Genomic DNA, 25407 nt, shown 5'->3' on the forward strand with positions numbered 1-25407 from the left:
AATATTTTATTAAAAAAATACTCATTTTTATTATCTGGCTTAATAATAATCTAGTTGCGTTTATTTTGTACCCATTAATGCACATTTATTATAATGTAATTTTCACAATATTTTTTAAAAAGGCCAAATTGTATCAATTCATTCAAAAAAGCAATATTGTTGTTTGAAATTTTGTAGTCATGGCTATAATATGCGCAAATGTCAAATTGCAATATTGTTTTTTTTTTGGATGAATTCATTCAGTGTAGACTTTTGAGACTCTTGATTTCAATCCTGATTTCACCTGGTTGTCCGAAAGTAAGACGATCCATTTTTCGCAAGGCACTTTAAGCCGTTGGTCCCGGTTACTACTTACTGATGTAAGTACATAGTCGTTGCATGAGTCATGTCAGGGGCCTTTGGCGTCTCAGTAGTAACCCTGATACCAGGGTTGATGAGGTTGGTAATCCACCTCACAACCCACACGAGAGAAGAAGAGAAGAAGAGTATCGTTACACGCCGTCGCTTGTGACAAGATGCGCCGCGGACTTTCTTTTTACAGAGATTGGTCGTCTATTTATCTATACGAGGTCAATGGATGATTCGTTACAGACGGACACTCCACCATACCCACATTTGGGTATAGAAAAAGGCGGGCAATGCATAAAGGATACTAAACAGAAATGGAAAGACCTGCTGAAAAGAATGATTATCATGGTTGAGTTACGAGAAAGCTTCGCGTCTGTCGAGTACGCCCACAAGTCTGCTACCAAGTAAGATCAGGGCGTCTAAAAAGGCCACATTGAGGCAATCCATCTGAAAAGCAATATTGCTATTTGATATACGGGTAATGAAGCACATATTATAAAAATACCTAATAGCAACATTGCTGAATTGCTTTAATGTGGCCTTTTTAACCCCCCAAAACCCACTCAATAATAGTATCATCATCATTATAGTCATTGCAAAAGCAAAAGTTATGTAAGCTCCAAAAAAAAGAAGAAAGTCCATGTATTAGCTGAACATAGAAAATTAAAACACAATGTAATCTTACGTTAACGTCATCTAACCTGGATAAATTGCTAAAATGTTATGACAAAAAAAAAACTAAAAATCTTTAAAGGGTTCTTTCTCGAAATTGCCTTTTGGTGCTTACGTAATTTTGCCTTTCCACTGACGATATACCACAGTATATTGTAATTTCATCTATATTTGCTTCTATCTGTTGTAAAGAATAAAATAATAGGGTATTTAATTGGGCGAATCATAAAATGCTCATCTGGAAATAAAGTTAATCTTAATTTTCTTTTAGACTTGGTTAAGAATTTTAATTATGAATTAAGTAGCAGTCGGAGGGTCTAAGAATGCCACATTGAAGCAATTCATCAGAAAAGCATTATTGCCATTTGACATTTGTACACTGTCAACAAATGTCAAATAGTAATTTTGCTTTTTTAGATGAATTGATTCAATGTGGCCTTTTAATCCGCCTCCACGACGTGTGACCGCTTTTGTTATTGACGTCACACGACAGCAATTGGGTAGTTACCTAGTTTAAAAATAAATTATGAAATTTTGTTTACTAAATAAATAGAGATTTTTCTAGATACTTAACTTATATTTGAATTTTAATAGAAAATTTCGTCAAGTTTTCTATGACTTCCAAAAAGTAACCTGTACTTTTTGATACAAATTGCATAGTAATTTCGTGTTTTGATGTTTAGTAAAAAGTAACTGATTTGACTAGGTGAAAACTACCCTATTCCATACTAATTCTATAGAAAATATCTAATTTGTCTACGTTGCCAAGTAGCCTATTGCGTTTTAGGATTTCAATGTCATATTTAGGTGTCTCATTTATTAGTGAATCATTGTCACTTATTTCACTTTTAGCGAATGTAGTTGGTACTAAAAGTCTGACCAAGAGTGCTATATCGTGGCTTAGGCAACAGCGTGGCTCAAGCTCCATTCTATCTTTGTCTGTCAATGATAGAATAAATAGTATTTGAACTATTGCTTTCTCTCTCCTGCTCCTCCCCCCCTTACCTCACCTCCCCGCAAATCATAATCTACTTCCCTAAGCACGGTAAAGCATTCGCGGCCAGACGATAGTTGATAGAATTTTTGAAAATGCCATTTGATATAATTTCGATGGCACATTTGATTCATATTTTCCAAAAGTGTTGGTTAATAAGGGCCTAAATATACCATTCGATCTGTGAAATATACCATTTGGACAAAATGTATATTAAAGGCCCGCACCAAGGTGGACCGACGATCTGGTGAAGGTCGCGGGAAGCCGCTGGCAGCGCAGGACCGATCGTCGTGGAGTTCCTTGGGGGAGGCCTATGTCCAGCAGTGGGCGTCGTACGGCTGATGATGATGTATATTAAAGCATAACAAAAGCTCACGTTCATATCTCAGAGGTACATCCATCGCAAGATTAACTAAGTACCCACGCCTTACCTAGCTTTCTGTTAGACCAACGTGATAGGTGGTGAGCCGTATCGCCGTCTATAACGGTCGAGCCGACTGTATATTAAAGCTTTAAAAAAGTGCAGTAAGAAATAATCTCAAAAGGCATTTTCAAAAACGTATTCATTTAATAAGTTATAATTTAAAAAAAAGCTGCCGATTATCTCACCCTTTTCGTCTGTCTAAGGACTGGACGGATTTGGTTTTTCACACTCTTTTACGAAGAAGGTATTATTTATTTTGAAAGAGAGAAACATGTATTCACTTTCTTTGTTTCGTTTATTCAAGGGCCAAAACTTTTGTACCTCGCCTGTAGACTAAATATTTTGTTAATGATCCAAGGAAAATGATGAGAAATAAAACGAAATATGTGTATTTTACGCTCGATAATGTTAGGAGGCCGCTCGATTCTGTTATTGTAAAAAATAAGGACTTGCCATGTTTTCAAGGATACTGCTGAGTTTTTGGGATTTGGGTTCTTTCCTAGGCCAAACATAAATTACGAAATGCTGATATAGAAATACTAAATAAAGAGAGATTTAAAGGTGACAATGCTGATTATTAAATAAAGACAGATCTAAAGGTAACGAAAAACATTTTCTTTTTCCTATTTAAATTATTTATGAATTTTAATAAAGAAAAATGTAATAATAAGTGCGACATTTTGTCGTCATATATAAGAAATTAAGAACAGATATGACAATGTTAAGACCTGTACAGTCCTTGATAGCGAAACATAAGAGCCATCGGCAGTTGAAATAAAAAAAATATTCTGCAACAGGAAAGCGGAGAAACAGAACAAGATTACGATATATTGTGCCACTATATATCGACGCGAGATAATTTGCATTAACAGCCAATAATTCTAAATATTTGTGATTTAAAAAGCACTAACGATGCATACACCAAGCTGCTCGATTTCATAAACACACGGGTCACCATTTTAACAAAAATTCATTTTATGTAACCTAATTTACGTATCTCTAGAATAAGATATATTGAATTAAAAGATCAGCCGAATGTAACAGTAGAAAATAGCAAACAACATGATAATGCCTAAATGATTCGGCTAATATCTTATCAACCAGATTAGAAAACCAAAATAACCAACTAGTCCTTAGAACGGAGAAAGGGTGACACGCGGCAGCTTTAAAAAACGTATTGTGACTAAGTATGATTGTCTACAGGCGGGGAAATGTTCTTTCAAAGTTGATCATACCTCGGATACAGACCACAATGCGGTACATCCTTATAGAACTGGAAGAGTTGGAAAGAGAAGAACTGTTCAGGATAAAGAAGGTAGTACAGTACAAACAAAAGAGGAAAAACAAGGATGATGAACGAAAGAAGCCAACGGAAATCCCAAGACCAAGAAGACCTGACCTATTAAAGGTTGTAGTTCCGAAAGATGAACCAGAACCTATACCGCTACCAGAACCAAAACCACCGCCACCACCGCCGCCACCGCCGCCACCTAAAATCCCTTCACCACCACATGTGCCTCCCATCATACCATCATTAGATATGGTATGCTCAGATACTTGTAGAAAAGTATGTAAAGGCATTTGTGCAAGCCCCAAACCATTTGGCATATACAAGCCAAAAGATCGAAAAACTCCACCAAAAACACCACCGAAGACGCCATCAAAACGTAGGGTTCTTACTCCAAAATCCATATCAACTACTTCTACGAGCCGCAAACCCTATGAAGAAACAGCCGTTAAAGATCGAAGTCGAAGTTCTTCGCCAGCTCCATGCAGTTCCCGTGATCGTAAGCCGCGTAAAGTATACCCAAGAGTAAGGTCAGAAGAAATAAAAAAAGACCGATTAGAGTACCTTAAGCAGCAACTGCAAGAAATAATGCGACTTAGTAAAGGATTTATGGAAGCCGGGATGTCTATGAAATATCCAGAGTTTTTAAGATGCTGTGAAAACGTTAAACAAAAAATGAACGAATGCTTTAGCTCTTCAGGGACCTCGACTCCCTTAAAACAACTTAAGGTAAACCTGCGAGAAGTCATGAGTACTGGCATGGAAATCAGAACTAAAGCAAAGATGACCCCGAGTATGGAAGACTTCGTAACCAAATGCGAAGAAGTGGAAACAAAGATTGATAATTTCATTGATGATTCACACCCACCTACTTGTGAATTAGATGCTTTAAAACGCTACATCGATAAAGTTGAACGGATGACCCATGAATGTAAGAGAGAAGGAGTCAATACACCAGGAATTGACGAATTTATTCGGTCGTGTAAAGTGGTTAAAATTAAAATCGATACTTATAAACAACAGAATAAAAAACCTGTAAAGGACAGCAAAGTCAAACTTTTGGAAGAACAACTTAGTAATATTGACAAAATTAGGGCTGATTTAACAGAAAAAGGAATGAACACACAAAGTATAGAAAAATTCCTAGATGCCTGTAAAATATTTAAGTCAAAATTGGATCATCAAGATAAAGAACACGACAAGAGCGATTTCAAAAAATTGGCCGACGAACTTGATGAAGCCATTGTCATGAGTAAACAAGCAGAAAGGGAAGGTTTCTTGTCTGAAAGTGTGGAAAAGTTTATAGATCAATGTGAAAAAATAAAAAAGATTGTATTAGATGCAGAAAAAGAAGCAAATGGACAGGTAGAGGAAGAAAACAAAGCTGAAAGTATTTTGGAAGTACTCAGTAAAAATATAGATAGCGTACTGAGTTTAGTTGATAAATTGAAACGTGAAAATCTAATCACAAGGAGCGTGGCTGACTTCATCAAATCTTGTCAAAGCACCAAGGCTAGGATTTCTATTCAAGAACAATTGCCTCATAAAGATAGTTTACGTTCTAAAAGCAGTTCATACGGTTCATGTAAGGCTGGGGGAACACCAAGTCGTGCTGGATCTGGAACGAAAAAATGTTCTTGTCAAACTTGTAAGTGTGCTGGCCCCGCTGACGATGAAGATCAGGACAGAAATATGTTTGACATGATGTCATTTCATACAATATGTGATTCATGTGGCTTCTCCGGTTTCTCTTCAAAAGGGCCGAGCGGTAAAAGTTCTAAAGTAAAGCTATCAAATAATGTTGCATCCCGATCAATCGTTACGTCGTCAGAATCTAGCGTAACGGAGAAAGGAGTTGAGAAGATTATAAAAATTAAACGAATTATCAACCCTGATGGCACGATAGATGAAGTTAAAGAAATTGTTACAATTAGACATGGGGAAGGCTCCTACGAGGATACTGTGTCTCATGATGAGGGTGAAGGAAGCGGTAAAGACAAAAAAGTGGGTTATTGCTCCATGATAGAACCAATTTGGCGAGGATTCTTGATAGGGAGTAGAAAAGCCAAATCCGAGTACGGTTTGATACCTAAATTCGGTCCTATGCGACTCTGCACTTCGGCGTTAGATTTTTACTACCCAAAGTGCAAACAATGGCCAGAGTTGGATAAAGCGAGTTGTTCAAAAGATTTTTCTGTAACAAACAAACGTTTTAGTTATGACATTGCTTAATAATAAATTAATACAAATGTACACACAGTATTTTTCAAAGTACTTGATATCAATGCAGTTGTCGAGAACTCAATATTACGATGTATCTTATAAACATACCAAGACAGTTAGGCCGTTTTTTAACCGAAGTCAAATAAGAAGGGGGTTATCAATTTATGTATGTATATATAAGGTGTTAGTGAAATCGTAACGAATAATGAGTGGGATGATTCAGATCATGATTCTGATTTGATATTAAGTGGATTTCTTGTCGCAAAATTAAAAAACCTATGAAATAAAAAAAAAAACAAATTAATGTGTATGCTCCATACCCTCTCCGGTTGATTGAGGGGAGGCCTGTCCCCAGTAGTGGGACGTATATAGGATGTTTATCACATGTGTATGTATGTTTGATTGTTCACGCATTTCTCAGAAACTGCATAGGTATGTTGTATTGCATTATTTCATATCGTCGACAACTTAGGGTAAAATGCAGATATTTCTGGATTTCTTGCGCATTCTCCTTAATTTAAATACACGGGATACATGTTTTGATTTCAGAAATTTAATGGTGAGTAATCGACAGCTTTTAGACAATACTTACTTTTATAGCAATGCAAAAGTCACTGTATACCTACGATATTTGCTTTTACAGGAAACAGAACGTATTATCGAAGGTTATAATACCAAGACTCACAATCACACTTCAGTACATTCTTAGCGAGTTGGAGGAACGCGAGCGAGAAGACAATTTCAGACTGAAAAGGTTTAAACAACTCAAAACGAAGAAAGCCTCTGTTCCGAAAATCAAACTGTGTACTTGCTGTGCCAGATACTTCAGATGTGATGTCGAGGCCAAGGAGCCTGTCTGTGAAATTTGCGCAAAAGCCTTACGATTGGGTCCTTCGGACGTACCAATCGTATACGTACCGTGCGCAAATGTCGGAAAGCAGTTATTAGAATATCTGGACACGCATATGGATGATATAAAAGCATTGGCTAAGGCATACCCTGGAACAACGTGCTGCACTACTGAAGGCACCGCCTCATGTTTGCCGCCTATGTCTCTGAGGCCTCCGCCTCCTCCCAAGGTAGAAACTCCCCCCAAAGTAGTTACTCCTCCCCCCGAGAAGGTCATTACTCCCCCGAAAGTGACGACTCCTCCTCCAGAACCAGAGCCTCCGAAGCCAGAACCTGTAGCACTGCCAGCCCCTCCCCCTCCCCCTCCTCCTCCTCCACCACCACCTCTGCCAAAACCGGTATCCCCACATTTTATTTTTAAACAAAGACCACAAATGCTTGATTTTAAGCGACCAGTTCTGAAACCTATAGGAGCGCCAAAAGTTATCAAAATTCCATTAGAGCCTTGTAAGCTAGTTGGCCAACCACCGTGTTCCACACCACCGGCAGAAAAACCTTGTAAGCCTCCCTGTGGCCCTGCACCATGTGGTACAGGTCCACCTCCTCCAAAACCCTGTGCAGCACCTTGCTCTTTCCCACCAGAACCAATTGTGGCACCGTGTCCCACTCCTGCATCTAGACTGCCTTGCTCATCAAAAGCTTCAGCACACGCACCTTGTCCGCTGGCAACAAAACCTTATATTCCAAAACCTATAACACCATGTGCAAGCTGCCAAGCATCTGCTGACAAATTAATAGAAGCGGCTCAAACGCTGAATCGCGTAGTAGACAAGCTATTGGCTTACAGGACACCTTGTATAGCTGCTGAATTAAGTAAACCGTGTTTAGTCAGGTCCGATACTGCCAGTGTGCAGCAGGAAAACAGACCTTGCGGAAGTGTTCACTCAAGAGATATTCGACTAGAAGCTTCTTGTCTATCATTTTGTTCGTTGCATCGACTTCTAAAGCCATGTTTTCAATGTGCTGCGACGATCATGCCTAAGACTGCTAAACTATTGAAAGAGATAAAATCATCTTCAGCAAAACAATATCCGTCAGGGGATACAACACATGATTCATCAATCTTAGAAAAGCCTGTTTCACAACGCAGTGTGTGCCCAGTATGTCCCCAATCTCTTGCTTCTCTCAAAACGAATATAACAATTGTAACAAGTTCAGACAAATCAGCGTCACCGTCCCTTTGCGTAGGATCTTCAAATTCCAGTCACCAAGTTACACCGAAATTAAGCCATCAAAGCCAAATGAGGAAAGCTCGCCGTGTCATGAAAACTTCAAACTCTGTTGAAGTGACCGAAAAAATAATCAAGCTTAAAAAGGTTCGCAAACTCGACGGATCTGTGAGCGAAGAAAAAAGAATAATAATAAGAACTGAAAGAACTTTGGAATTAAGGAAGAATAATGAAAAAAATAAACAGGATAATAACGGTGATCAACCATCAGATGATAAGAAGAAGCCAGAAACAGCTGATAAAGCGTGTAATACGGACTTCTCACCATGCACAACTTTTCCATGCCCAGAGTTTCCAAGGCGATCGTTGTCATTGCATCCACCAACCCATTTATCCACACCACACCAATCCCGACCGGCGCATCCATGCTCAACATCCACGCATAAAACACACGATATTTCTCATAAACATGAGCCATCCCATTTATTACACCACCACCTAGCAACTTACCCGCCTGGGTCAATGCATAACTTTATCCATAAGGAGGAGCCACTCCGTCCATACCACGACCACAAAGCACCACATTCGCATGACGCAACATGTGACGCATGCCATAAGTTTCCAAGGGGATCGCTTTCATTGCATCCACCAACCCATTCATCCACACCACACCAATCCCGACCGTCGCATCCATGCTCAACATCCATGCATAGAACACATGATATTTCTCATGAACATGAGCCATCCCATTTATTACACCACCACCTAGCAACTTACCCGCCTGGGTCAATGCATAACTTTATCCATAAGGAGGAGCCACTCCGTCCATACCACGATCACAAAGCACCACATCCGCATGACGCAACGAGTGAGCTACCCCATTTATTACACCACCACAAAGCTGCATACCCATCAGGCTCAACACATGACTTATTACTTGATAAGGGGACATACCCTTGTGTATGTCCATCAGAAACAGATAAAGAAAAAGAAATATTAAAAAAGATAGCCGAGAATGTCGAAATGACTATACAAAGACTAAAAGATGCCTCAACGAGCACTTGTTCCGCGAACGTTAATCCCAGTATCACATCAAAATCAATAAAATCAGAGCAAGTCAAAGGAGCTACTCAGATGTATGATCCTAGATTACGTTCATGTATATCGGAACCGGTACCATCTACGTCGCGTTGCGAAATACCAGAAACTTGTAATTCCAGCCTCAGTACTGACAACATAATATTTAAATCTAAAACTATACAAGAAGCTAAAAGTCATATACGACCAAAAGATACAAAGAAAGGCTCACAAGCTATCGATGTATGTAAAACAGATGTTTGTGATTGCAACAAAAATAAATCCACAGTAAACATTTGTATTCATTCTCCGAAATATGTTACTGGCAAGAGCGTAAGGCAGACGAATGCTGATACTGAGACCATAGCTATCTCAATAGATAGTGGCGTAAATGAAATAGTCATTACAGAACCACGGATTGTTAGCTGTAAACCAAATAAGCCACCTCAAAAATCTCAAAATTGTTGCGGTAAAGTGATTGAGGATAGAAACCCTTGTCAGTTGGAGAAAAATCAAGTTAATAAAGTTAAGCCAGTAACTCCCTGCCAGTTGAAGTATACTGTTGTAGGGGATAATCGAAGACCAAGTGACGTTAAGTTTGAAGACAAAACTAATAAACCTGCAATAAAAGCACTATTAAAAGTAGTCGGCCAAACTATAGAAAATGAAAATCAAAAAACAAAAAGTAAATTCGCTCACATAAAAGACAGTTTTTCACAATTGCCATACAAATCCAGCAAACATGCTAAAGCTGATGAAACGAATGACAAAAAAATAAGGACCATTGAGAGGCCGATAGAAAATCAAGGATACACAATAGACTGTAGAAAAATACGGAGCTATCACGCAGAGGAAAAATCAAAACAAGATACTAATACATCTAATACTGGGCGATCTAGCTCGGCTAATGACGTAAGACTTGGTGAAAGAATATGCAAAAACTGTTTGATGGAAATCAGCGGTTATGCTCCAGCAAAAACAGTCGTTAAATTGGAAGATTTATCTAAAAACTGCAAAATATGTCAAATAAGAAAGGAAACGATGCGCAAAGCAAATAGTAATACAAAAAATTCTGCAGTTCTATCTGAAAGTTACCATTCGTGTAGGAGCATGTCATTGGATAGTGACAGCCACATTTGTATAGATTTGGCGGGATCATATCCTTCAGTTAGTAAAAACTCGTGTTGTGATGAAGGTAAAAAGAATATGAAAGGTAAATGCGACCCAGTATGTGGATCTGCGTTTACTAAAGAGAACAAACCCGCCAAAGATGAGAGTAAAGGTAATACACATTCTACATCATGCACCAGTACTCATCTAAGTGAAGGTTCTAAGAGAAACTTTGAAAAATTCAATACACTAATGAAAAGACTCGACGAAGACCTTGAAAGAAGTGCTTTGCTAGCTGATTTGTACAGTGGAGTAGCGACGCGTGGAGCTAATTCGTTGCCTAGCGTACACGACCCAGACTCATGCAAGCATAATCCCGTAAATGGACAAACAGAAGGCGCGACAGCTACTAAATCAAACAGCTTTACAAAAACAAATGACAACAAATCAGATACTGGGAAAGAACTCTGTGAATCCATTTGTAATATCGGCCGTGCTCTGTACGGCAGAGTCAGAGCTAATGACCCGACGCTTTTTGCTAAAAAGGTAAGCCAAGAAAGCAACAAAGGTGAAGAAAAACCTAAGGTTAAAGACAAGATGTGTAAATGCTGTACAGCAAAGCCGTTCTATTGCAACCGTGCGCCTGATAATTGCTGCAAAAGTGAATCTTGTGTCTTAAACATAGTGAAGCTTTTATCAACCCTGAGTACAAGCAAACCCTGTTCGATTGACCCTTCAAATGAATCAAAGCCTAGCAGCTCAGAAAATTCGGCACCTGAAACAGACCTTTCACTCGAATCTTACGAGAAGCCATATCGAGACGACCTTGCGTCTTGCGCCGACGCAGCAACTGAGATACAAGAGAAAATATTTAGAATTACGGAGAAATTTAGCGAAATGGCTTTAGATGAAGTATCTAAGGATATAGATACGTATTACTCTATGAGTTTTGAAAATATTATAAAGCCGGGTGGCAAGCCGTGTCGCAGTGCGCCGATGGCTACTGATAACATAACACGATTGTACACTCGCAGTGAAAAGCCACCTCCAACTTCACAGATCGATGGTAGACCAGACAATGTTACTGGCAACAGCGCGAGCAAAGACGCCACAACTAACACCAAACGATCGACGAGGTATGACGTCAGGTCCATTTCTAACTTCCCATCGAAGCCAGGGAACAAGATTTCAAAAAGCTCAGTACCTTCAAGCAAAATCACAATTAGTCGTACTATAAACAACTCCTGCTCGTGTCATAATATGCGCGAGAATTCTAAGTCGCCTGATACAAGACAGTGCAAGTCATATGAAGATTTCCATCAGAAAAAGGACAAAAATAAATAACAGTAATTTCTTAAAAATACTCTCAACAAATTAATTATAATTTTATAATACAAAATGCACACATTGACTAAATTATAATTGTAAATAAACAGGAACTAGAATCATACATCAACGCATGCCTATTTCCCACCGGGGTAAGCAGAGACTACGGAATTCCATTGGCTTCGATCCTGACACACTTCTCTTGCTTCCTCCTCATTCATCAATCGTTTCTTACACGCAGGCCGGTTCAGAGTAGATCCTACTTGACTTTTTCTAAGGACATCTCCAATATGGTCAATGTACGTCCTTCTAGGTCTTCCTCTGCCAGCCCTACCACCAGCCATCGCTTTATATACCGCTTTCATAGTCTCTTATCCTTCATCCGCTCTATGTGTCCAAACCAACTTAACATTCCCTTCTCAATCTTACTCACTATATCGTCTTTTACACTACATCTCTCTCTTATCACACTGTTTCTCACTCTATCACTCAATTTAATACCGCAGATACTACGCAACAACCTCATTTCTACGGCATTAACTAGAATCATAGAATAAAAAATATACACAAATAATATACCTATAGATAAATATTACATTTTATACATATTTCCTATACATTTATAATAAATAACACAGAGTACACAATATTATTTAAATATTAACATTAATGAAACATAATAATTTTGTACTGAAAAATATATTTATAATAAATATACCTATAGGAAAATGTATTAAAATGTTTCACTTATAAATTGTTTGATTCAAAATTTACTAGAATTATTTATGTATGGCCACGCACGTGTAATAATATGTATACACTTTAAAACCATGTCACGTTAACTTTTTTGACAAATTAAACCGTAAGTCTCATTAAATGTCAAATATGATAGAGCGACAGGGTTCTAAAGTGGGTACATGATATTGCTCATGAATAACTACTTGTATACGAATTACACATTCATTATTCATTTCTATATTTTACTCAATGAACATAACGCTAAATAAAACAAATAAATATTACTTACTTATATACGTTTTGTTTGATTTACACAACGGAGGTCTAGTGTAACATTATTCTGAAGACTTTTCAGTTTTTGCAGATTTTTTTTTTTGACGTGACTTATTGTAGATTTGCCGCAGATGGCATTAACTACTTGGCCGGACAAATGGGGAGCGCTGAAGGCTCTCACCCGGTACAACGTTTAAGACAACAGGCCTGAGGGTGCCCAGTTGGGCGCGAACCTCGGCTCAGGGCGTCGTCTGCGAGGAAAAATATTTGAAAGAATTAATCGACTCTAGTGGGTCGATAGCGATAAGCGCTGAATGAGGGAAATCGTCGATCACGCCGGCGGGGTCGGTATCGGGGTCCTGAAGTGTTTGGTGTCGCGAGCTGATTGGCTGCCTCTGTGGCTAGGGTAGTTTTTGCAGAAATGCCACATCAAAACAATGAGGGATTTCCTAGTCTACGTTCCTCAAAAACAATATAGGTGGCGCTGTACAGATTTCCCTTCGTATAACCTTCTAATTTCATGGATAACAGACATACCTATGCATATTTTATCTTTGTTTTTGGGTATAAATGACGACCGTTTTTATTACACCCAAGCACAATTACATCTTCCACCCATACAATACAATACAATACAAATACACTTTATTGCACCAAACTAAAAATAAATAATTACAAAAAGTCTCTTTATTAAGTACATGGCAAATGGCGGCCTTATCGCTTAAAGCGATTTCTTCCAGGCAACCATAAGGTGAGGTAAAATGTAAAAAATAATAATTGAAAGATTGCGGGTACAAACTATAAGTACAACTTATTACCAATAAAGTACAATTTCACCAACAAAATACATGCAAATAAATATATATAACATACTACCCATTAGTATTCTGATCAAAATAAAGAGTAGCAATCTAGGTAGCAACATAATTATATACCTATGTGATTCAAATCATCATCATCATCACCAGCCCATGAACGTCTCCACTGCTGGGGCACGGGCCTTCCCTATGGATGTATAGGGAGATCGGGCCCTTAACCATCACGCGGGTCCAGTGCGGATTGATGGTTATTAACGACTGCTAATACAGCCAGGACCAACGGCTTAACGTGCCTTCCGAAGCACGGAGGAGCTCGAGATGAAAACTTTTTTTTTTGTGGTCACCCATCCTATGACCGGCTTTGCGAAAGTTGCTTTACTTCAACAATCGCAGACCGAGCGCGTTAACCGCTGCGCCACCGAGGTCCTCAAATTGCTTGGCAATTCAAATAACAGGTAACAATTATTATTTTTATAACCTCTATTATGCTTCTGGCTAAACATTGTATTCATAATAATTATGTACCCGAGTTATGAGAAAATAGGTAATTATCAAGTCATTGCTTTTTGACATTTCTACGCACACATACGCTGACACGCGCCAATCTTCTTCTATCGTGTGGGTTGTTAGGAGGATTACCAACCTCAGCAACCCTGGGGTCAGGGTTATTTATTGAGCCACCAAAGGCTGACATAGCTCAAGCTTACATCAGTAAGTTCCCTTCCGATCCGGGGTCCACCTGACAAGTCCACTTGGGTGGACCACGGAAACTTGGACTGACCCTTACACCTTTCAGAATCCTTCCCGGTTACAGAATACACCACATTCTGTAACCGGGACCAACTGCTTAACGTGCCTTCCGAAGCAAGGATCATCTTACTTTAGGAGAATCAGGTGATCAGCCTGTAATATCCTAACCAAGGCATCACAAAGTGATTTTTGTAGTGTAGTAAACAATACTTTTTTTCGAAATTGATAAGTTTGCTTTTTTCCCTAACATGCGTGCCGCGTGATTTTGTTCGTATTTTGACAGAACGACATGACTTATTTCACATATTAGCACCAGTGGAAAAAACGACATAAATAGAGGTATATCGTCAGAATCGATAAAATGACCGTCACAAAACTGATCACTACTTTTTTGACGTGACTTATTGTAGATTTGCCGCAGATGGCATTAACTACTTGGCCGGACAAACGGGGAGCGCTGAAGGCTCTCACCAGGTAAAATTTATCACGCTGCGCATGTTAGCCCTACTGGCCATTCTTTAAAACATCTTTCTGTCCCGCTCTCATAATGCACCATGGTAGAGCGCAAGAAAGATAAGGTAATGAAAATGTGATGTCGATAATCATGAGCACTTAGCTATTGGCACGTCTAGACACGTCTGGGGCACGTGTCGGCACGCGGCACGTCTTGTGACGTCACGTCTGCTGGATGCGTACTACGCGCCGTGGACGCGTGCCAATAGGAATCCAGGACTCTGTAGGGTTGTGCCAAGATAGTAATTTGGATTATTCAAAATATTACCGACATACAATACAAAAGAAGAATATTTTATTGCACAAACAGGTAAATAAAGATATACAGGGTGTTAGTGACATCGTAACGAATATTGAGGGGGATATCAAGTGGAATTTCCTGACGGAAAATTCACGAAAATTTAAGTTTAAAATTAAAAAGTTAAAAGTTATTAAAAGTGAATTTTAAAATTATTTACATTGATATTTATACATTAATAACATTATAACATAAAAATAAAACTCATAATCAGAAGCATACGTAACTTCGTCACATTCAACTAGGCGTTCTAGTGTTCTGAAATTATTTTCAATAAGTACCACACTTTACTAAGGTAAGAGTCTATGGAATTAAATTTGCTACGATTCTGACACACAAGCCTTCTCTTGCTTCCTCCACCGTTGTATCGTTTCATACACGCACGCCGGTTCAGAGTAGATCGTACTGAACCTACCATACCTTCGACAAGTTTATCCTTGATAATTACATTGATAAGCAGCTGAATAAATTGTTTGCTGAAAACATACGTCTATTAAATAATTAACTCAATAAATGGGATTCATAATTACAATGAATATCATAACGCCTCCGTGGCGCAATGGCTAGCGCGTTCGGCTGTTAACCGAAAGGTTGGTGGTTCGAGCCCACCCGGGGGCGAATATTTTTTGCAATTTGTAGGTCTCAATATTAAAATTTGCTTTGTATTTGGTTTTGTTAGTTTTATTCCCCCTAGAACTATCATGAATCTAATCTGCCAACATTCACGCTATCTGGTAACAATACCTAGTATCACTCTACCTGGTATCGCTCTACCTGGTATCGCTCTACCTGGTATCACTCTACCTAGTATCACTACTTATTACAAATACCTAGTATCACCATCTAGTATTGCTACCCGGTATGCGGTATCTATACCAAATGTCACTACCTAGTATCCGTGCAGATAATGCACTCACCGTGCAGTGTATATAATTATCACTCTCCTAGTATCATCATAGTCATCATTCTCAGTATATTATCTGTGTGTTATTCTGTATCTGTGTCTATAGGCTAAGAAAAAGAATAATCAAAATCAAGTAGTGTTACGCCATCCAATGTGTCAATATAAAAACATATGTCTTAAATAAATAACTCAATAAATGGGATTAATAATTACAATGAATATCATAACGCCTCCGTGGCGCAATGGCTAGCGCGTTCGGCTGTTAACCGAAAGGTTGGTGGTTCGAGCCCACCCGGGGGCGAATACTTTTTGCAATTTATAGGTCTCAATATTTATTTTCGTACTCACGAATCAATTGTGCCAACATTCATTTAAAGATTCCCAACCCTATGAAACGTCAGTGATGATGACATTGACATAAGGACGCCATATTTGTTACAAAGAACTACCTTTATACATAAACTCACGCTTATTTCCCACGGGGGTAAGCAGAGACTGGTATTCCATTTGCTTCGACCCTGACACACTTCTATTGCTTCCTCCACATTCATCAATCAAATTGAATAAAGGTCATTTTATAATCTGTGGTTGTTGGTGTAGGTTGCATAATTTACTTATTCTTTTTAATTTCCAACTTAGTATTAAAACATTTGTATTAATCAATTATTGTTTGACTGATGACCCGAATAAAATAATAAAAAAATGAGGTCGTGTCGGAACTTGTGGCATTCGGATGAACTGCAGCATTTCCATGCATTCTTTATTTATGACAACTGTCAGGAATTACCTTTTCATAGTATACAGCGTAGTTCCGTAGATCTCTTTGACAAACAATAATAGGAAATTGTGACAACCCTAGCCTGAGATTCGTGCGTATAGCAACTCACGCGCAGCAAAAAGAGGAATCATATCACGTTTCTTCGTTTTACTATCAACTAATTATCCCTTTACCGTGCCAAGTATTACAACTATTCTATCAATTCGTCTGCCTATTTGTTTGTTTGTGCGACGGCTCTGTAAGAACATTTGCTTTGGATTCTCGTCTGTGAACTCTTGCAGCCAGGAAGGCGGAATAGTTTGGATGTGTGTTACATACCATACAAAATAACATAAAATACATAAATAGACTATATACGTCCCACTGATAGGCACAGGCCTCCCTCAATCAACCGGAGGGGGTATGGAGAATACTCCACCACGCAGCTCCACTGCGGGTTGGGGGAGGTGTTTATACGGCTAATATAGCCGAGACCAACGGCGTAACGCGCCATCCGAAGCACGGAATCATATGGGTGAATATTAAAATGTCAAGTTTGGTGACGAATTTTCATATTTTTTTAAAATTGGTCTAGTGGTTAGAGCGTTAGGCTCACGATCTGGAGGTCCGGGTTCGATTCCCGATGGGGACATTGTCGAAGTAGAATAGAATAGAATAGAAATCATTTATTTTAGGTATAAGTAGGTATTGGTACACAGTAGGAGTGACAAAGTAATTAAAAACTTATTTCTAAAAAGGGACGTCAGCTCAGCAATATGTTGTGACACTCCGACATTGAGGGAGTGCCACAACGCTGATTTTCAGCTGTACCCCAAAAACACTAAAACAAAATAATATAAATGCTTAAATCTAGATAATAATCAGAACAAATTTAAAATTAATGAACTGTGTTAATAAAGTGTGCAAGTAGAGGGTATATTTGCGTGTGTTTGTTAGGATGTGTGTGCGTATGTTCGTTAAGAGGGTGTGTAAAAGTGCGTGTGTGTTTGTGTGAATAGGGTGTGTGTCAGTATGTGAAACGTATGGCCCGGATAGTTAGGATAACTATAGGTAAATTTTGGTCGCTTAAATAAATTGTTGCTGCAATTGTTTATGAAACCAGTTAAATATAAAGATAAGGTTTTGCGTATACAGAGTAGGATGTAAAATAACAATTAAAATTAAAATTAGAAGATAAGGGTATTTATGGCAGAATGTTGAAACTGTATATTAATTACAAATGTCTTAATTTTATTTTTAAACGAGATAATAGATTTACATAAAGTCACTTTGTGAAACTGTCCTTTGTTTGGTAAGGACTTTTCAGGCTTGAATCACCTGATTGTCCGAAAAAGTAAGATGATTCCGTGCTTCGGAGGGCACGTTAAGCCGTTGGTCCCGGCTATTAGCCGTAAAAAGACACCTTCACTAACCCGCATTGGAGCAGCGTGGTGGAGTATGCTCCATACCCCCTCCGGTTGATTGAGGGGAGGCCTGTGCCCAGCAGTGGGACGTATATAGGCTGTTTATGTATTTATAATTTTATCATGTTGCGTATGTTAGCCCTACTGTTATCAATACCTAGTATCTCTACCTAATAAACCAGAACGGTGAAAAATACTTATAAAATACCATCAAAACAGAACTGATTTCATGAATACTATAAACTACTGATATTTAATAAGGTCTGTCATATTGTGACCCTAATACCATATGGGTCCCAAACTAATCAATGTATATTTGCACTTGAAGAAAACTATGTACCTATTTTGCGTGTCTTTGTTTGCCGTAGAGTACTGTTAGACAGTATACGAACTGCTTTTTCAAATTCTAGAACATTAAAAAACAAATACAATCAAATATACTTTATTGCACAGAACTTGATTTGAACAAGCACACAGTCCATAAATTTATGGATATGGATATGGGCGGCCTTATTGCTTTAGAGCAATTTCTTCCAGGCAACCAGTACCAGGAAATAACCACTTACTAGACTTAGATGTGGAATGGTGTAATAAAATACAGATGCCTGGAAGAAATTGCTGCATGAGCAATAAGGCCGCCTGTTGTGCTTTTCTGTATATGCTGTCCTTATCTCTGTATTTTGTGTCCATTGTGCTCAATAAAGTATTTTATCTATCTATCTATCTATGGGTATGATAATATAATAATAATGGTCAGCCATTCGATGGGTAACCATTGAGTAGTTTTCTTCATAGAATATAGAATAACGTACGGTGCATTCTACGTATAGAATATTAACTCTCTGCCCCGCACCAATTTATATCGGGTGCCGACTTCACCCCCTCTGGGTTTTACTTTAGTCTAAATTGCCATAATCCTCTTAATCAACGCCCTAAGCCGAGTTTAGCTGTTCGTTCCACAGGCCTGTTGTCTTAAATTTTGTATCGAGTGAGAGCCTTCAGCGCTCCCCATTTGTCCTGCCAAGTAGTTAATGCCATTTGCGGCAAATCAACAATCACGTCGAAAAAAAGGAACGCGTATTACTACTCCTTTCGGTAAGTACTAAATATCATACATGCATAAACTCACGCCTATTTCCTACCGGGGTAAGCAGACTATGGAATTCCATTTGTTCCGATCCTGACATATTTTCTTTTGCTTCCGCTACTCACGTCAATCGTTTTATACACGCATGCCGCTACTATACCACCTTCTTTTTTTAAAGTCGGTCAATAAATTGGGTCAACTGATGTCTGTAGACTGTAGCAACTACACGAGATATAAATTCCGTGGTCGGCGGTATGTCACGCACTTTCTGAACACAATTTCCTGTACGAAAGTTCCGTACAAATATTGCTGCATCGCAACTTTATTGATGTAAATTGTATTATTGTGAATATTATATCGGTATTACATATTGTTAGGTATAACATAGATAAGAATGGAGAATGCTACATCGACAAGAGCGTGGCTCTTAAATTAGACATACATTACTTTATTGCACCACTCGGTTAAGTTCAAGTTACACTTTGAATCGTGATTTTTTACATAACGAACGTCTGATCCGCTTAATTTTATTTTGATTACCGGCGTGACTATCGATATATGGGAATGCTATAGACTATACAGGTTGTGAGAAGCTGTAGTAGTTTTAGGCGGATGAGACGTACGTTATGTAAAAATTTACGATTCAAAGTGTAACTATGTTACCTATTGAATAAAGATATTTTTGAATTTGAATGAAGATAAAATTCCTAGCATTTCAGTATTATGTTATCAGGTCACAAGTCCAGGTCCGTTTCTAGTCAATTTGAGGGTAGAGGAGGTATTTTTCCGCCTCCGATAAGGTTGATAAAAGCTTACTCGGAAACCGTTTATTTGAGGATTTTGTAGGCTTTAGATAAAAGTGGGAAATATTTTAGGATCTTAGGCAAACTGGGAGTGGACTGGTGTACCTTTGAGGGGTTAGTTCGTCCCGCCTAGACAAGAGCTACGGGTTCAAGTCCCGTCCTAGAGAGTTTTATATGGTTTATCTTTGTGGGTTAGCTGGTGGATGGGGTGTGCAGAAAATATACAGAAACTGTCAGTACTATTCACAGGCGGAGGACAGGAGTCCTAATACGGCTGAAATAGACTACTCTGGGCGTCATCTCACTCGCGTCAAATAGAGTACTGCGAGGCGGAAGGCATGAAGGAAACTTTTATACATATTTCCTATACATCTTCTAAATATACAAAAGGAGAAACTGACTGACTGACATATCAACGCACAGCCTAAACGGCTAAACGTAGGCACCTGAAATTTGGAAGGGACGTAGCTTAGGTACCGTAGAGGTGCACTAAGAAAGGAATTCCTGAAATTCACATGGAAACGGGAATTAGCGGGAAAATGCTTTTGTATGAAAAATCTAAACCGCTTAAGTTAGACGCTTGAAATTTGGCATGCAGGTACCTTAGTAAACTTAAAGCTTAGTTGCAACATGAGGTAACGTATATAAAGTTTGGGCGTCTGGAGGTTTATTAAGTTTTTATCGATCGTCCAGGTGGCTGATAGCTGTAATTAGCCAACTTTGGTAACAGATGACGACGTATTTACTTCCTAAACTAACTGTTTTATAGGCTCGAACGCTCTTACAAAAGTTGCTCTACCGAAGCACGGAGGAGCTCGAGATGAAAACTTTTTTTTTGTGGCCACCCATCCTATGACCGGCCTTTGCGAAAGTTGCTTAACTTCAACAATCGCAGACCGAGCGCGTTTACCGCTGCGCCACCGAGCTCCACCGCTAACACTCTCATCAAAGACAAAGTCATCATCCCTTCCATCGTGCAGTACTCTAGTAGCCTATATACCTACGTCCCACTGCTGGGCACAGGTCTCCCCTCAATCAACCGGAGGGGGTACAGCCTCCGTGGTCTAGTGGTTAGAGCGTTAGGCTCACGATCTGGAGGTCCGGGTTCGATTCTCGATGGGGAAATGGTCGAAATCACTTTGTGAGACTGTCCTTTGTTTGGTAAGGACTTTTCAGGCTTGAATCACCTGATTGTCCGAAAAAGTAAGATGATTCCGTGCTTCGGAGGGCACGTTGAGCCGTTGGTCCCGGCTATTAGCCGTAAAAACACCTCCACCAACTCGCAGTGGAGCAGCGTGGTGGAGTATGCTCCATACCCCCCTCACTGCCGTGCAGTACTAAAATGTCTTTATTTTAGTTTTATATATTTCTAATCAGGACATCGTTAAAACTCCCTCCGTCGGGTCGATGACCTGTGAGGGGTTGTAGCCACGCCCTCCTCAAACTTGAAGGATGAATATGATTTGAATATAAAATAGGACAAATTGGAATTGGTATGTTTTAATTTGAATATAATTTACCTGGTTTTTCTTTAGGTGATTGTATAAATAGATAAAAATGTTATGTTCGGAATGTTTACGGAATTTTGTAAAAAAAAATACCTAAATTGTTAAGTACTTACAAGTCCTGTGCTTGAACCGTTCTGTACTTATAATTACCTAATATTTTTATTCTATTTATTATGTTTGTTGTGTAATGTTACTTTATTTTTAAATACTTGTTACCCTTAATTGTATAAGTTATGTACGCCGTAATTGTCATATATATTAGTCACAATACCGTAACCTTCTAAATGTAAAAATGTTTTAATGTATGTACAGTCATGAGCAATATAATGTACCCACTTTAGGACTCTTTCGCACTAACATATTTGACATTTAGTGAGACTTACAGTTCAATTTGTCAAAAAAGTTAATGTGACATGGTACCAAAGTGTATACATATTAATGCTCGTGACCGTACTTAATAAATAAATAGACCCAGGACTTTAGGCCACTAGGGTCAATTATTTCTTTCAAATATTTTTCCTCTCAGACGACGCCCTGAGCCGAGGTTCGCGCCCAACTGGGCACCCTCAGGCCTGTTGTCTAAAACGTTGTACCGGGTGAGAGCCTTCAGCGCTCCCCATTTGTCCGGCCAAGTAGTTAATGCCATCTGCGGCAAATTCACGTCAAAAAAACTGCTGTGCAAAGGTCTCCCCTTGTTTCTTTTTTTTTGTGGTCTTGCGCGGCCTTAACGTCCTTACCTATGCGATCTTTTTCGAGGTCTGTCTTGAAGCACCCATTGCGTGACGAACGATCTTCCCCCACCGCTAAGGGTGCATTCGACAATCTAATTTAACCCTTTCATCTTGCTAAATATCAAAATGTTGGTCACCCTACCACAAAACGCGAGACAGACTGCAATGGGCTATTTATAAAACAGAATTGATCGAATCTTACTGGATATTTGATTGGTTTTACACTGCAACATTACCTTTGTCTAGCCCTGCTGAGCCCTCACCATTAGTCCGGCCAATTAGTGAAGTCTGCTGTCCAACACAAATATATGAAACAAGTTAAATAAAAAGTTCGTCTGGAACGATTTAGAACTTTAAATATTAATCTTTCCGAACAGAAAGTAGGGTAGCCATTCTTATTTCTTTTTATTTTTAACAAATAAAAAAATGCTTCACAAAATAAGTTAAAAAGTTCGTCTGGATTGATTTAGAACTTTAAATATTAATCTTTCCGAACAGATGATAGGGTAGCCATTTTTAATATTAACAAATAAAAAAATGCAATCATGGTCTCATGTCCATAATCCCTAATAGACTGGGGAGAACGTGAAGCGATTCATCAAATCAAATCAAATCAAATATACCTTATTGTACAGACCTAAACTTCAACAATCACACATAACACATGAATACAGTACACTTTGAGCGGCCTTATTGCTCTAGAGCAATTTCTTCCAGGCAACCACTACCAGGAAACAAACATTTACAAACAACTTGGATGCGTGCGGGATGGTGTAACAAGAAATAAATGCCTAAAAGTAAACAACAAAAAAATATGAAAGAAAGCAATATTGTAATTTGACATTAGATACGCAAATGTCAAAAAATGGCGCCTATGTACTGTTATTTACTTAGGCCATCACAAAATAGACATTACAAGCGTAAATTATACAGTAAGCGCCTGAAATTTTGATAACATTTTTACATAAAAAGCACAAAAATCTTAGGTCAAATTATTTGCTGTGAATGTTTCTGCAGGGTTTTTCTACGTCGGCAGATTGTACGAACGTCAAGACATGATTAACATGCAAACCTACTGTTTAACTGTAAAGGTTGACTGAACACTGGGAAAGATAGGGATAAGACATATTTTTTTCAAAACTTGTTATTAAACCATGAAATCATGAAATGTGATTTTGTGTAAGTTTTTTTTCCTACTGTGTTTGTATTGTTACTGTGGCGTCCTCTAACAATAAATACTTTTTCTTTTCTTTCAAATCTAGTTATAAACAATTTCGTTTACTTAAAAACTTTTTAGGTTAAACGGTTTAATTTAAATTCTCATCATTTGTTGTTGTTTAAATTCGCATTATCCCAGGGCAGGCAAAGGTTTGAAGTTCAACACCATGTGGGTATAAAAAGATTTTCAATTCTTTATGTTGATGTTCCAAATTCAAATTTAATATTTATTAAACTCGTGTTTTGCTAAGCAAAAATTTGGAATTGTGTTTTGATTTTTTTTTAAAGAAAGAAGTCCTATTATTTCTTTCGGCTTTCATTTTTTTTTGTTCTTTTTTAGTATAGTGGTTAACCTTTACGGCAATCCAAAAAACCTCTTCGCCTCTTCACGCCCGCCCACCACCGCCATCTTAACTTATTTATTGTTATTACGTGAAATTCCGGGGTTAACCCACTTTTTGGGTTATGCAATTTCAGACAATTGCAGATTGTTTCATCTACATCTTCAAGAGTTGTGAAAGGCAGGGCCGTGTTAAGAATCCTTCACGCTCCCCATTTGTCTATTTCAAAGAAACAATCACGCCCGTAGATACTATAGGGGTAGGCAGAGCCGGAAGTCATCGATTAGATGGATCTGATTAAAATCAACATCATAGCCTATCATAAGCTCACGCCTATATTCCTCTCGGGGTAGTAAGAGGTACGTTTATCGCAAGGTGAACTAAATAACCATACTTTACCGAGCTTTCTGTTGTGATAGTCAGTGAGCTGAATAAAATTAAATCAAATCAAATATACTGCACAGAACAAATATACAGGGTGTCAGTGACATCGTAACGAAAACTATAAGGGTTGATTCAGACCATGATTCTCAGTTGATATCAAGTGGAATTTTCCGTCGCAAAAGTATGTAACGGAAAATAATTAAAAAAATAATTAAAATTTTCATGATTTTTCCGACAGGAAATCCACTTGATATCAACACACGAATCATTGTCTGAATCATCCCCCTCGGTATTCGTTACGGTGTCACTAGCACCCATACCTACTTGTATGGCTACCTGTATGTACTTGGACGGGGTGTAAGTGACATCGTAACGAATACGAATACAGAATCCTGGTCTGAATTATCCCCTTTAGTATTCTTTGCTATGCCACTACCACCCTGTATAGTTACAATAAGACGGCTTTATTACCCTAGAACAGTTTTTTTTTCTGATTCCTATTCCTTTCCTGATATTTGTCTTAAGATCGATTATGATGAATTGCAAAAGCGGTATATAAAGCGAAAGTTGATGGTAGGGCTGGCAGAGGAAGACCGAGAAGGACTTACGATGACCAAATTCGAGATGTCCTTAGAAAACGTTTAATACGATCTACTCTGAACCGGCGTGCGTGTATGAAGCGATTGATGAATGTGGAGGAAGCAAGAGAAGTGTGTCAGGATCGAAGCAAATGGAATTCTATAGTCTCTGCTTACCCCGGTGGGAAATAGGCGTGAGTTTATGTATGTATGTATGGATTATGATAAACCTTATGCTGACAGGATACCCTAATATGCATTAAGAGCGTGAATATTGTAGCCTATATAAAATAAGTGCAATAGACCGCCCCCTATTAGGAACGGTCACAAGCATTAATATGTACACACTTTGGTACCATGTCACATTAACTTTTTTGACAAATTGAACTGTCAGTCTCACTAAATGTCAAATATTATGTTAGTGCGACAGAGTCCTAAAATGGGTACATTATATTGCTCATGACTGTACATGGGACTTAAACATAGCTGGCGAGAAGTGAGTGTATATGTATATACACTCCCCCCCCCCTCTGCCTACCCCTTAGAAGATACAGGCGTGATGCTATGTTATAATTATGAAAAATAAGAAAGTTGTCTCAAGACACTGTAACAGCCCACAACTTACCAACATCTCGAGTTACCACCGAAACTCGATCGCTTCTCGATCGGTAGTCAAGTCACGCGATTTCGCGCGATTAACTCGTCAACAACTCGCATGGAAAATCCAAAATGGCGGGTGCAA

The 25407-nt window shown here is 38.6% G+C and overlaps 2 non-coding genes across 2 annotated transcripts; both read left to right on the forward strand.

The window, feature by feature from the left end:
- Positions 1-15475: 15475 nt before the first annotated feature.
- On the forward strand, positions 15476-15548 carry Trnan-guu (transfer RNA asparagine (anticodon GUU)). The gene has a single exon. It is a non-coding gene; the product is annotated as a tRNA-Asn (tRNA).
- Positions 15549-16062: 514 nt separating this feature from the next.
- Trnan-guu (transfer RNA asparagine (anticodon GUU)) lies at positions 16063-16135 on the forward strand. The gene has a single exon. It is a non-coding gene; the product is annotated as a tRNA-Asn (tRNA).
- Positions 16136-25407: the final 9272 nt, after the last annotated feature.

This window comes from Pectinophora gossypiella, chromosome 26 (genome assembly GCF_024362695.1).
Source record: "Pectinophora gossypiella chromosome 26, ilPecGoss1.1, whole genome shotgun sequence".
In the NCBI taxonomy this organism is placed as follows: domain Eukaryota; kingdom Metazoa; phylum Arthropoda; class Insecta; order Lepidoptera; family Gelechiidae; genus Pectinophora; species Pectinophora gossypiella.